Consider the following 14476-nt stretch of genomic DNA (forward strand, 5'->3'; position numbering starts at 1 on the left):
GAATTTAGAATGGAATATTGGAAGAAACACAGGCAAGTGGAAGCCAATTTATGAGCTTTCAGAGGGAAACATGGTCTCTGTTGGGAACTAGGCTACAAGGCAGTGCAAGTGATATTCTGGCAAAGAGTCTGGCTACATTCTGACCAAGTCCTGAAAACCTGAGTGATAAATTTAAATTTAAAGGTAATGGACTAATTCATATGATGAGGAAGTTTCAGACAATATAACCTTCAGACTATAACATGTTTATTACTATTCTCATTCAGATCTACAGTGAAAGAGAGAAAAAAAGATTGTTTAAAAGAAGAAGAAGAAGTAGTCTAAAAAGGAAAGGTTCATGATCCAGTTTAAAGCTTCAGACAAGGAGACTGCAGCTGACAAAATATCTATGACTGTTAGAGATTGATGAGGTTAACTGAGAAACCTTACTCTCTTCACTGGGAAATTAGAAAAGGTGTCCTAAAAGCAAGATCTCACCCACTGAAGCCTCTAACTTATCAGAATGCAAATTCTTTTGGAAGGAGAAAGCCATAGCAGGGATTCTCTGCTCAAAAAAAAAAAAAAAAAAAATGCCTTGGAGAGTGTTTCCACAGATTCAGCAACCAAGGAACAGACACTACTTTGGTCCAAAACTCCATCCCAATCTGACAGTAGAAACTTGCAGCATCACTCACTTGGTACTGGTTTTATAAGTGTGAAAGATGCAATATTGAAAGGGTCATGGCATCTTGCTCCATGGTTTCAGTGAGCTGCTGGGCTAGACAGTGTGAGACAGGGTCAGATTCCTTGCAAGGAGACCCTGAGAATCCATTGAATGAAGCAGTGAAGAAGCCCAAGTTGTCTACAGGATGGTAGAGATGCCAGGACCATGGGCTGCCCACCAACAAAAGCCATAGGATCAGAGTGCAGCCAGCCCAAGAGAGAGTCTGTGTGCTATAGACAGCAGAACTGGAGGAGCTACCAAAGCCCTTTGAAGTCCAGATGATTTCATCATGAATCCCAGATACCAAAAACAGAAATGACAGGACTTGATTTTTGTCCTACTGAGTTTCAGTCTTGCTTTAACCAGTCTTTCCTTACTATGACCCCATTCCTCCCTTCTTCTGTGTTGGAAGTGTCATTTGTTAGTTTAACAGGGCATCATAGTTAACAGATTACCAGAAGTTTCAGAAGAGACTTTGGACTTTTGAACACTCTTGGAACTGTTAAATACTATAGGGATTTTGCAGTTGGATTAAATGCATTTCCATCATGAAATGGCCATGAGCTTATAGGGCTCAGGGCAGGGTGTTGTGATTTGAATATAAAATGTCTTCCATAGGCTCATGTGTTTGAAAACTTGGTTTCCAGCTGGTGTTCCTGTTTTGGAAGGTTGTAGAATGTTACTAGAGGATATGGGACACTGGGGGTGAGTTTTGAGGTTTTATAGCCTGGCCCCACTTCCTGTCTGCCTTTGCTTCCTGGATATGGATGCAGTATGACCATCCAGTCTCCTGCTCCTGCTATCATACCTTCTCTACCATAATGCAAATGTGTCTTCTCAAAGCTAAACAAGAATAAACCTTCTCTTCCTTAAGCTACTTCTTTTTTTTAATTTATTTTTTTTTAATTTTTATTTACTTGAGAGCAACAGACAGAGAGAGAAAGAGGCAGATAGAGAGAGAGGGAGAATGGGCGTGCCAGGCCCACCAGCCACTGTAAACGAACTCCAGACGCGTGCGCCCCCTTGTGCATCTGGCTAACATGGGTCCTTAGGCTTCACAGGCAAGTGCTTAACCGCTAAGCCATCTCTCCAGCCCCTTAAGCTACTTCTTATCAGGACACAGCAAGGAGGAAAGTTACTAACACACCTAGAATTTTCTTGATGTCTCTCCTTTTAGTGACATCACTGGTTATATTTAATACCCACACTAACCAAGCATGACTTCTGAACCTGACTAAATCTACAAAGACCTTATTTTCAACTAAGCTCATATTCACAGGTATTGGAGAGAGGGGTCAGGGCTATCTTTCTGGGAGAACACAGTTTAACTTACCACACCCCCAAATCCCATGGGGATGATGTTAAGCCAGACACAAGTGATACCACTCATGTATAAGTGCACCACAGCAATGAGCTCTGGACTCATTCTGTAAAGGTATTGCAAGCCATCTGCCCAAGGGAGATGTCATCCTGGTTTCACTAAGCAGGCAATAAAACCACCTTTGTGTCACAGAGAGACACAGCATGTCTTTCTTTCAAGACTAATCACTCCACAAACATCCTTGAGAAGATAGTCCAGAATGAACCTATCTTTGTGATGACTCTTGCAAGTTTCCAACTCAGGACAGACCCACAGAGAACCATAGCTGGACAGTACATGGCCTTCCTGGGGAGGAAGATGGAAGGCCAGCTTCTCCCCAGAAGAAGAGGACATTAGAGGCCACCAGATTCTGCCATACACGAGGAGGGCCTGTGCTGAGCCTGGCCACACTATTTGTCTTGCTCTCCCATGTGTCTTCCATTGCTTTCCCATGAAGTACATACAAGGAGCCAGATCAGGGTTTCTCTGGGGTGCTGTGGCTTTTCTGTTCTCCCTCTCTTCCTGTGTCTGGCTCAAACTGCACTCCAGGGGTGCTGGGATCATCAGGGGCCAGGGAACCTGCAACCACCATCTATCCTCATACTACATACAGTGAGGTTAGCTCATGACAGTGAGGTTACCCATCTGGGCTCTGCATTTAGACTGCCTGGTCCCTTGTCCAGGTTGGTATCTGGGTAGAGGGTGGATCTCAGATGAGTGCTCCATATTCCCATGGCTCAGTCTCCCTATCTCTCAGACGGAGCTCATGGGGCCTGGGGAAATTGTTCAATGGGTAAAGTGCTTACTGAGCAAGCATCACAACTTCCGTTCAAGTCCCTAGAACCTATAAAGCCAACCATGGTAGTTGAAACATCTGTAATGCTAACACTCCTGTGTCAAGATGGTTGACAAAGACAGGAGAATCCTAGAAAGCTCATGAGAAAGTCCAACTAGCCTGGAACACATAGCAGCAAAATAATAATAACAGCAACAGCCACAACAACCCTTCTTCAAACAAGATAGAAGGCAAAGACTGACACCTAAGGTTGTTCCTGACCTCCATACACACATCACCACTTACACACACATACACACACACACCAGCTCCACATACACATGCACAAAGATTTTTAAAAGATGGCAATCACAAAAGTGCTGTGTCCTGAATTGTTACAAGAAGGGGACAATTGGGGTGTTTCACAGATTCAGGGCAACACTGGGTATGGTAAGGGCTGGCGCATCCACTTTTGCTGCAGAGTGCACTCTACCTTGAGTGGATAAAGCAGGAAAGGCCTGGCTCCTGTCCTCTCACAGTGGATCCAGCATGCCCAGTGGATAACCTAATCCAGCAGAGACTGTGGGGCTCTGGGATGATGGTAGGTGTCTTGTAGAGCAGCTAGACCATTGTTCACTGGAACATATGATTCTCCCATTGATGGCCACCAGGGTCTCCATGATGGGCAAGAAAGGCCTGCAGGCAGGTTATCCAGAAATAAGAGTTTGGATGGCTTTGGAAGACAGCCACCTACCTGCCTGGAGTGTCATCTTCTCTCCAGCTTTGCTAGTTACAACCAGCCACCATTAGAAGGTGAATGGAATGAGGATGGGAAACTTATTTGTTTCAAACAATTTACAAAGTTAAGAGTTAACCTCAAGTCCCCAAATAGTTCCTTTTGTCAGTGTGACTTTAATGATCACCAAGTATGGTATATGAGTTATATTGCCATTGCTGCAACAAACTACCTGGCCAGAAGCAATTTAAAGAAGAAAGGGTTTATTTCAGTTTACAGTTCAAGGCCACAGTCTATCATAGCAGAGAAGACATGCCGGCTGGATCTTAACACAGCTGGTCACATTCAGTCCACAGGAAGAAAGCAGATGATGAGTCCTGGTGCTCAGCCAGCTCTCTCCTTCTTATACAATCCAGTACCCCAGCCTGTAGAATGGTGCCAACCACAGTTCAGGTTGGTCTGCCCACCTCAATTAACCTAATCTAGATAACCCTAAACATGATGCCCAGTGGCTAACCTAATGTAGATGATCCCTCACAGGCATGCCCAGTGGATAGCCTAATCTAGATGATCCCTCACAGGCATGCCCAGTAGATAACCTAATCTAGATGATCCCTCACAGGCATGCCCAGTAGATAACCTAATCTAGATGATCCCTCACAGGCATGCTCAGTGGCTAACCTAATCTAGATGATCCCTCACAGGCATGCCCAGTGGCTAACCTAATCCAGATAATCCCTCACAGGCATGCCCAGAGGCTGGTTTTCCAGGTGATTCTAGGTCCTGTCAAGTTGACAATAAATATATGTCATCACAGATGGACTTTTGACCCAGATTGTTAAGGACAGGCAGCTTCACATATGGTTCTGGCACAACTGACCATCCAGTTAGAAGTCTGTGAAGTCAGACTTATTTACACAGTGTAAAGGGAAAAAACTGGAAGATTCACATGCAAAAATTGCAGTTCAATCTTTGAACATAGGAGATTTCATCTCTATGAAAAACCTTCTCTGTCAAAACAGGCAAGCCAGAAACTGATACAGAAAAGCAGAAACACCTGACTAAACATTTAAAATTTCTGAATGGGAGCTGGAGAGATGGCCTAGGGGTTCAGCGCTTGCCTGTGAAGCCTAAGGACACTGGTTTGAGGCTTGATTCCCCAGGACCCACATTAGCCAGATGCACAAGGGGGCGCACGTATCTGGAGTTCGTTTGCAGTGGCTGAAGGCCCTGGCATGCCCATTCTCAATTTCTCTCTCTCTCCCTCTCTCCCCCACCCACTTTCTCTCTGTTTCTCTCAAATAAATAAAAATATACAAAACAAAACTGAAAAAATTTTCTGAATGGCAAAAGGAATGTCAGACAAATCTGGTATACACACACTCTTGAACAAAGCTATCTTCCATGCCAATGACAAGCAAGGCACAGGTAGGTGGCATCATGAAACAGATGGTTTTGTGGCCCAAACAGTAGAACATCAGAAATATCATATGGTTCAACCTATATTAACAGCTGAGAGGAAATGATTGCAGAAGGAAGGCAGTCAGTTAAGAGATTTCTGGTTGTTTTCTTGAGTTATCATCCTCCATGTCCTCATCCTTCCAGTAAGAGAGTCCTGATTTTTCCAAACTCAAAGACCAAGTTTCCCAGCTCATTTATAGCTAAGTATAATCTGATTAATTTCTGGCCAGTATACCAAACAAATATTCCTCAACATTTTATTTATTTTCAGTAAAAGAAGGAGAAAAAGAGAGGGGTGGGGGAGCATGTCAGGGCCTCAGCCATTGCAAACAAACTCCAGATGCATGTGCCACCTTGTGCACCTGGCTTTATGTAGGTACTGAGGAATTGAACCCAAGCTGTCAGGCTTTGCCAGCAAATACCTTTAACCACTGAGCAATCTCTCCAGCTCCTAGCAGAAATCTTGTGTTGCATATCCAAGAAGTCTCCTCCAACAGAAGGAATGTGAGGGCCAGGAAGATGGCTCAGCAGTCAAAGGCCCTTGCTTGCAAGCCTACTGGCCTAGGTGCAACTCCCCAGCACCCACATAAAGTAGATGCAAGGTAGCGCATGCATCTGTGATCCCCAATGTGCCTATGACAATGAGGTGGAGCCTGGATATTAAACAGCTCATAGGCCAGCTAATTTGATGTTCTTTTGTAGTCTGGCAGTTTGTTTGCAGCAACAAGAGACCCTGTCTTACAGAAGGTGGAGCACAGACACCTCAAAGTTGTCCTCTGCCCCCTACACATGTGTATGGCACAGTTACACACACATGCAGACACACACACACACACAAATGAATAAATTTTCTTAACAAATAGAGAAGTATCCCCTCCTTTGTGTCTGCTTCTCCATGGCTTCTTGGAATGAGGATGTGAATGCTGGCCCTATTTCAGCCATCTGGGGATATGCAAATAGAACACTGGAAGACAGTGGAATCACTCACAAGTTTGCAGAGCTACAACACCAATCTTGTACCGCTGCTGTCTAGAATCCTTTTGCAGAAGATAGAAATAAACTGTCCAATTTAAGCTTCTGATATTTTTGGTTTTCCTGCTATATGCCTCTGTACTTAATCCAATTAACACAGCAATTCACGGAGGAGCAACCCCAATGATAAATGTAAAAAGATTCTCAAACTTGTCAGTCGTGAAAATTAAATAACACATCACTTTATACTCACCAAGCTAATTAAAAGAAAAGTGTTAATACATATTGTGGGCGAAGATTCAGGAAAAGGGGTTCTCCGATATGCTGATGCTAAAACATGAACTGTCACTGCTGGAAATCAAGCCGACAATGCTCATTAAAGTACACACTGCATATGCCTTCCTGGAGTCTGTGTGTGTGCACACGTGCTAGACTTACAAGGAAGCTTCAACAGGGTTTATATCAGAACACAAGGGACATGGTTGGATGAATTATGAATTATTGACCCATTGAAAGATATTGTCCCAGGTTCAATTCCCCTGGAAACAGATGCAAAGATTGGGGAGAAGAGGATGGCTGAGAAACACTCGCAGAACCCACTCTGCAAGAGAGGCCTTTGTGCACAGTGGAGAACTGGAGCTATGCTAGGCAGCTTTGAGGAGCTGTCCTGAATTGAACCCAGGTCCAGACCACTGGCATTTTCACACTAGCCAGCCACTGGCTGCGCATATTCCCAGGGTGAGGCTTGACCATGAGAGAAGCAGTTCCTTGAAGGGAACTCTCAGAGACACTCAGAGAGTATCAGTGACAAAAACTTACCTACTAACCCACCACCATGACCCCTTGAGCCACTTGGTTCCACTTGATGCACGTGGTAGGTGCCCTTTGCCTGGGAATAGCTCCTGCAAGCTCCTCTCTAGTCTCTTTTCTTAGGGCAGTTCCCACAAGGGAGGCTGGTAGGAAGTCATGGTCCTTGTAATTGGTTGCAAGTTTCCAATGGATGCTGGACATTTCTGCCCTCTGCAGTCCTTTTCAGACTCCTTCTCAGCCTCCATGAATTCCTCCGCTAGACCAGGCCCCAAAGGGCCTCAGCATTAGACCCTCTGCTTCCTCGGGCCATATGTACCACATTTTCTACCCACATGGAACAGGAGGTATCCAGTCACATACTGCAGGTCATCTGGGCTCGAATGCCTTTTCCTGACTGCACAGAGACTAGCAGCACTAGCCTCACTGAACTGGACCCATGCTTCGCTGCTGAGTTCTGTTGACACTACCAAATTTGGCAGCCTACTGGCTGCAAGAGCAAAAGACAACTGCCAAGGAAGGTGAGAGAGGAGCAAGCCGACTTTCAAGACAGAAGCCTCTGCCATCTTTTACAAGCAGATTGTGAGTCTCTTGAAGAGGTGCCTGAAGCCCAGCAGAAGAGAATCTTAAATTCTCCAAGCACACAGACAATCTTTTCCCTGTCCCTCAGGCTCCGAGCAAGGCGTGGCCAGCTCACTAGGGTGCAGAGCCCTTCTCTGCAGCTCTGCTCCCCTGTCGCTAATCTAGATTCCAACACTCATCAGTTCATATCGGTTGCCCAACACGAGGCTCATCTAGTGCTGTTGGGGAAGCTGTTAGCAGTGCCTTGTCACCCTCTCTGTTCAAGGCCTGTTCTCAAGGTACAGAAGGCTCTTGAGATTATGGCTTTCTTATAGGCTCCCCAGTCCAGAAGCATTTTATTAACCCCTAAATTTCTTCCTCCTGACATGGGCTGAATGTATCCTCACAATTTGCTTCTGAAGCTCAGAGAGGTGACTCTCTGCAAGTCTCTTCAGACACTAGATCAGCCAGTGTCTTGACCTTGGACTTCCAGTGTGAAGAACACGCACACAGATTCACACACACAGACACACACACACGCACGCACACACGCACGCACATACACACACACACACAAGCTCTGCTCTACTTTAGCTCTGTGAAAATTGTCAGCATTAAGAAAAATCAAAATGGAGTCATTTGTGTCCAACCCTAACAAAAATAAGAAAACCTGGAAGTTATATGCATCTCAAGCAGATATGCCTGATACAAGAATTACCACAAAAGGCTTCCAGAATCAAGACCTTGCACCAGGGCCAAGAAGACTCAAACAGAGAATATTTCCACAGGGACATCTGCCAGGCAGCTGTCTACACAACTTTGGCTGGCATCACCCTCAATATTGAGCCTTGTAGGCCAAGATTATTGTTGCAAAACAGTCTATGTAATCTTCCCCTGGCCTCGGCTGACTCGGATCCCCACGGTTTATTATGGCCATGCTTTCTCGAGTTGCAGCATGATTCCAGAACAAACTCATCATCATCCTTGGAGAATGTGTTTGATATTTGGGTTGATAGCATTAAACTTCCCTCACTGTGTCAGGCTTACCCTGGCAGACACCCATGCTTTCAGCTTCATTCATTCTTGAAAATGGCACTTCTGAAACAATGCTAACAGGAACCCCTTGCTGGTTCCCAGGGTTGGTTTGGGGGGGGGATACACCAGCATCCATGCAGGCTGCTGCCCTTGTCAAGAGCTGAGCATTTGGGAGGTTACAGCCCAGGGACCATCTCTTCTAGACACGATCCAGGCAGAGTGACATCTGTAAAATATGAGTCTGTCTGTCTTTTACTTCCCTACCATTGTTATTTATTTATTTATTTATTTATTTATTTATTTATTTTGTTTTTTCAAGGTATGGTCTCGCTCTAGCCCAGACTGGCCTTAAACTTACAGTAATCTTCCTACCTCTGCCTCCCAGGTGCCAGGATTAAAGAAATGTGACATTACACCCAACTTTTTAAAAATTTATTTGCAAGCAGAGAGAGAAAGAGGACTTGGGTGTACCAGGGCCTCTTGCCACTGCAAACAAGCTCCAGGTGCATGTACCACTTCATGCATCTGGCTTTACATGAGTACAGGGGAATCAAATTCAGCCTGGCATGCTTTGCAAGCAAGTGCCTTTAACCATTGAGCTATCTCTCTAGTCTCCCATTTTTAATTCTTTTAATTACTTATTTTTGTTCTTCCTGAAGGTACATAAGCATTGGTTTTAGTGCCAGACATGTCTAAAAGGCACGTCACAGAAAACAGTGGTGGTAGGCTCTGCTTTCCCCTCTCCAGGGGCAAACTCATCTGACTCACCTGGCATTTGCCTTTCTAACTCTGAATAACCACTTCGCTTACTAGTTCTGGTATTTATTTATTTATTTATTTATTTATTTATTTATTTATTTATTGTATGTCAGGTACTACCCACAGGCTTTGCAGTTTATGACAGGCGGCTTTTGCTTATTTATCCCTTGTTTTAGTTTGCCAATGCTGTAGTAAGCAAAACCCAGGCATGAATAGGTGGCAAGGTTTCAGTAAACAATGGAGGACTGGGGCTGCAGCTCAGCGGTAGAGTTCCTGCCCAGCATGTACCAGGATCTGGGTTCAATCCCATGAATTGTACCTGTGGTGGTTGCCCTATATGATTCTATTACCTGACATGTCAAAACCACTGGATGACACATTGTTCAGAACATGTCACCATAAACGGAATGCTTGAGCCACAGGAATTTACTGTCTCACAGTTCTGGAGGTTGTCAAAAGTCAAGACTAAGCTAGGCTGGTTTCTTCCAGGCCTCTGTCCTGAGACTACAGACACCCATCTTCTCCTGTGTTCCTTCATGTTGCTTACGATCCACCCTGGAAACTTTATTTTTAGTTGATTACTTCTGTAAAAACCCTTTCCCTAAATAAGGTCCCAGTCCGAGGCACTGGGGGGTTGGCATGCCAATGTGTCTTTTGCGGGAAGGAACAGCAACGTATCCCATTAGCATCAGTCCATTTGGTGTCAAACATGGCAGCTGAGGTGGAAAGTGTGGGATGTCACATAGCACCATCAGCAGCCCTCCCTCCACAACCCCAGTAATGTCTGAAGTTGGCACACATTTCATACTCATGCAACGCATGAAATTTTAGGTTCTGTACTAGCTTTAGCTTTTCCCAGAGTCATAATTGTTGAGTTTATGACAGTTTTATTCATTTTTCTATGTACGCATCAGGAACGTAGTTCTAACGTCTTTTAATACCTGCTGACACATCTGACTTGCTTCTCTCTGGGCTAGTGCTTCCCCCACAACTCACGTGTGTCTTCTGTACCACCCTTCCTTCTGAGATAAGCTCTTAGGCTCCTGAGCCTTGCCATTGCTTCAGGAGGATCCTAAGAAAAGATATATGGGAGCCAAATTCTAAGTGATTCTTCTTATTCAAAAGTGCCTTTATCTCACTTATTACATCATTGGTCTGGATCTGTAAGTTTTGGATCGCAAACTATTTATCTTCTGAATTTCAAAGGCATTGTTCCAGCTATCATGTGGCCTCCAAGATGATCAAAAGTCTAAAGCTATTATTATTTCCAAATCTATGAATATAAACTGTCTTTTTTCTCCATTGCCCTCTTGAAGCTTGTTAGATAACTCGATCACTAGTATTTAAAAATGTATTCATGTATGTCTACATGTAAAAATGAATACTCATATTCATTAGCTATGGGGATTTTCTTGAAACATATTTAATGTTATTTTCTCTTTCATTTTTCCTGTGTTCTATTTATAAACTCCCTTTATTTTAATTCCCACTTGATATGAAACTTCATGGATTGGCCCCTTCATTTCTTATATTTTCTTCCTATCTTCCTTCAGCTCTGATGTTTTGCTTTACTTTTTAGAAAATTTTCTTAACTTTCCAACCTTGTATTCTTTATTTTATGCTTTCACACTTACATATTTTTCAAAATAGTTTTATCTATTTGAGAGAGAGAGAGAAGGAGAGGGAGAGGGCGAGGGAGAGGAGAGAAGTTGCCTCATGCCACTGCAAACATAGACACATGCACCACTTTGTGCATCTGGCTTTACATAGGTACTAGAGAATTGAACCCTAGTCATCAGGTTTTATAAGCAAGCACTTTTAACCACTGGGCTATCTCTCCAGCCCCATTTTAATACTTTTAACTTTTAAGCACACTTCTTTGTTTTGTACTATCCCTTTTAATAGCATCCTGTTCTTATTTCATGGATTTAGTCTTGTGTTCTTTCTCCATGTCCTTTTCCTGTGTGTTCTAATTACTCTCATTGATGCTAATGGATGACTGCATGCTCCACATCTAAAGGTAAAATCTAAAATCCCACTTAGATGACTCAAGCACTTGGTAGGCTTGGGAAACAGTGAGTTTCACTGAGGGGCAGGCTACTCCGCCTTGACACTGAACCTGGTAATCTCTTGCTGGGATGAAGTGCCCTCAGCGTAGGCAGGATGTTTAGCAGCATCCATAAATAGTAAAAATGAGCACAAGAACACTGTCTTTGCCTCCTGGCAGTCCCACCCGGCACGGTGAAGAACCACAGCTGGGATAAGGGGAGCATGAGTTCCTGGGTCCAATCTTCAGCACCACAAAAACAAACACCACATGCAGTGGAGTGGCATTGCCGGCGACCATTAGGGAATTTCAACTATGTCCCACCAAGTGTATCTTCAGGCCTTTTCTTTGGAATGTTCCTCCTCTTCTCCCTCCCTCCTCACTCTCTCTACCTCCTTTTCTTTTTCTTTTTCTTCTTCTTTTTTTTTTTTTCCGAGGTACGTTCTCACTGTAGCCCAGGCTGACCTGGAATTTAGTCTCAGGGTAACCTTGAACTCACAGTGATCCTCTTATCTCTGCCTCCCAAGTGCTGGGATCTATCTCCTTTTCTGAACAGACTGTCTTTCTTCTTCAGCTGGCCAGCACTGGCGCCTACTCTTTTTGCTTTCGTTGTCAGTAATTGTAGACAATGGTCCTCCCCATGACAGAATCTGGATTGTTCCCAGGGCACTGAGGTGGAATCTGGGCTGGCTCAAGTTTGGTCTTAGGTTATGATGGGAGCCAAAGACATTAAAAGCTTACCCTTTGAGGGCTGGAGAGATTGCTTAGTGGTTAAGTGCTTGCCTGTGAAGCCTAAGGACCCCGGTTCGAGGCTCAATTCCCCAGGACCCACGTTACCCAGATGCACAAGGGGGCACACGCATCTGGAGTTCCTCTGCAGTGGCTGGAGGCCCTGGCATGCCCATTCTTTCTCTCTCTCTCTATCTGCCTCTTTCTCTCTCTGTCTGTCACTTTCAAATAAATAAATAAATAAAATAATTTTATACAAAGTTTATGCTTTGAAGGCATCCGGCCTGAGAGCAGCCTGGAACAATGGGCCCAATGTAGGGAATTGAGAAGTGACCTTATTATGAGCTAAACATGAAATGTTTCCCCCACAGCCTCATGCATTAAAGGTTTGGTCCTCAGTGTAATGTTTAGTGGTGGAGAAGTTAAATTGCATCTCTAAAACTTTTAAATACCTCATTGCATAGCCAAAGAATGGTGGCTATGTCTCTGGGGAAAGCAACTTCACCCAAAGTGGACATGGTAGATCAGACTAGATCACATCAGGAAGAGGCAGGCAGAGGAAGTAGCTTGGGATAACCTGAGAGAGGCCTCCAGAACTGCCCAGCACAGGACTCATCAATGGGTTGGAAGAATGGTGACCTCAGGTGACAACTGCCTAGGACAGCTCGCCCTGTTTGACAGGCTCTCATCTTTAGGTGTCTCCCCACCCCTGGACCTGGGAGCTGACTGAGTCTGACACAAATGAAGCTGTGGTCAAATCAATTTAAGCCTCACCTGACAAACCTGTTCCAGATCAGAGGAGAACTAAAACCTGTAGCTGCTCACACCAGGGCAGCGTCTCAGTCTCAGATCTGAGCGTGGAGTCCTGGATGAAGGTACCTGTCTGATGAGGCTATGGTGAGGGTTGCAATGGAGTCTCACTGTGTGTGCATGCTGTAAAGGTGAAGGAACCCAAGGGGGTCCCCTTCAAGAGCTAATGTCATTCGATATGGCCCGGCCCTCTTGACTTCATTATCCCCCAAAGGCCATGACTGACTTGAGAAGTGATAGTCATCTGGGCCTCTGTGATGAACTAGCAATGTCTGCTAGCGGCTTCATAAATTACATATGTATATGCCACAGCACACTGGCAAACTGCCATGCCCAGAAGTGTGGGCATGACCAGGCATGAGGAGAAGGGATATGGCATTACTCAGAATTGTCCTGTGACAACAGGCATACTGGGAATTGTTCCAGGCATGACGGGATATCTACCCCAGGCCTCAGAGACAACACAGTAGAAGACACAAGCCAAGACTCAGAAGATTTATGGATGAGGGCAAGGCCACAGGGCAATAATGTGTAGAGCTGGCATTGGGCTCTGTTTCATCCCCCATCATACCTTCTGCTACCATTAACCTTCTGTGCAACCTCAGGCAAATCCAGTTTTTTTTCTGGCCCTCCTCCCATCTTACCAACTCTGTGTCTGTTTTCCACTGGACATGTGAACAAGTACAGCCACTGCCACTGACCAGAGGACAGCTGTAGGAATGCAGCATTACAAATCTGTTCTGACTTCTCTCTCTGTTAATCCACACTTTGAAATTGTGTGTCTTGACTTGTCAAATCCACCAGGCCCTAGCCAGTCTCTTTGGCCAGAAGTGTAGCTAGTGGTCCAAGGCAGGAACCCTGGGACAGACACTTGGATGGGGTGCTGTCACTGTCCTCCTAGGTACAGGACCCCTAACATCTCTCTCCTGTTGAACCTTTATCTAATGAATACCTAAGTGCTGATGTGGCCTTGACCACTAAAAGTTGAATGATGACTGAAGTGGACAACAGTGCAAGGACAGAGGGTTCAGGCAACCAAACAAGTAAACTAGTAGGGAAGTCCTGTGAGAGACCTGGGCTGTGACAGAGCACAGAGGAGACACTTAAAGCATACACGTGGATAGGAATGGCTTCAGAGAAGGTGGCCTCAGTGTCAGATGGTCCAGTCATGTGACAAGTGGAGAAAAGGACATGGACAGGGATGTTCCTGCCCAAAGGAGCAACAAAGGTGAGGGCCTGGGATGTTGAAAAGCCAGAGAGAAGTGCTGTGTGCATGAAAGGAAGGGCTAGGTGGACCAGCAGAGGTAGTCATGGTCCTGGCTTTTAGCCACTAAGAGCAAGAAGTTTTTTTTTTTTTTTTTTTTCAATTCTAAATCGGTCAGAAGCCATACAAGGGATTTCTGAGCTCTTATGTTAATATTTGCATTGATTGCTAGTGAGGTTTAAACAGCCCAGCCCAGTTGTTGGCCATCTCTATTCTTTGGTATATTAACCTGCCCAGTTTCTTTCCTCTCTTACTTTCTTTCTTATTCAGTTGAAGGTCTCTCTCTATCCTTCCTGCTTTTGATTTTTTTGTTATTTATTTTGAGGCTATTATGTTAATACTTGCATTGATTTCTAGCGAGGTTTAAACACCCCCGCCCAGTTGTTGGCCATCTCCACTCTTTGCTATATTAACCTGCCCAATTTCTTTCCTCTCTTACTGTCTTTCTTATTCAGTT

The sequence above is a fragment of the Jaculus jaculus genome, chromosome 3 (genome assembly GCF_020740685.1).
Source record: "Jaculus jaculus isolate mJacJac1 chromosome 3, mJacJac1.mat.Y.cur, whole genome shotgun sequence".
Taxonomy (NCBI): Eukaryota; Metazoa; Chordata; class Mammalia; order Rodentia; family Dipodidae; genus Jaculus; species Jaculus jaculus.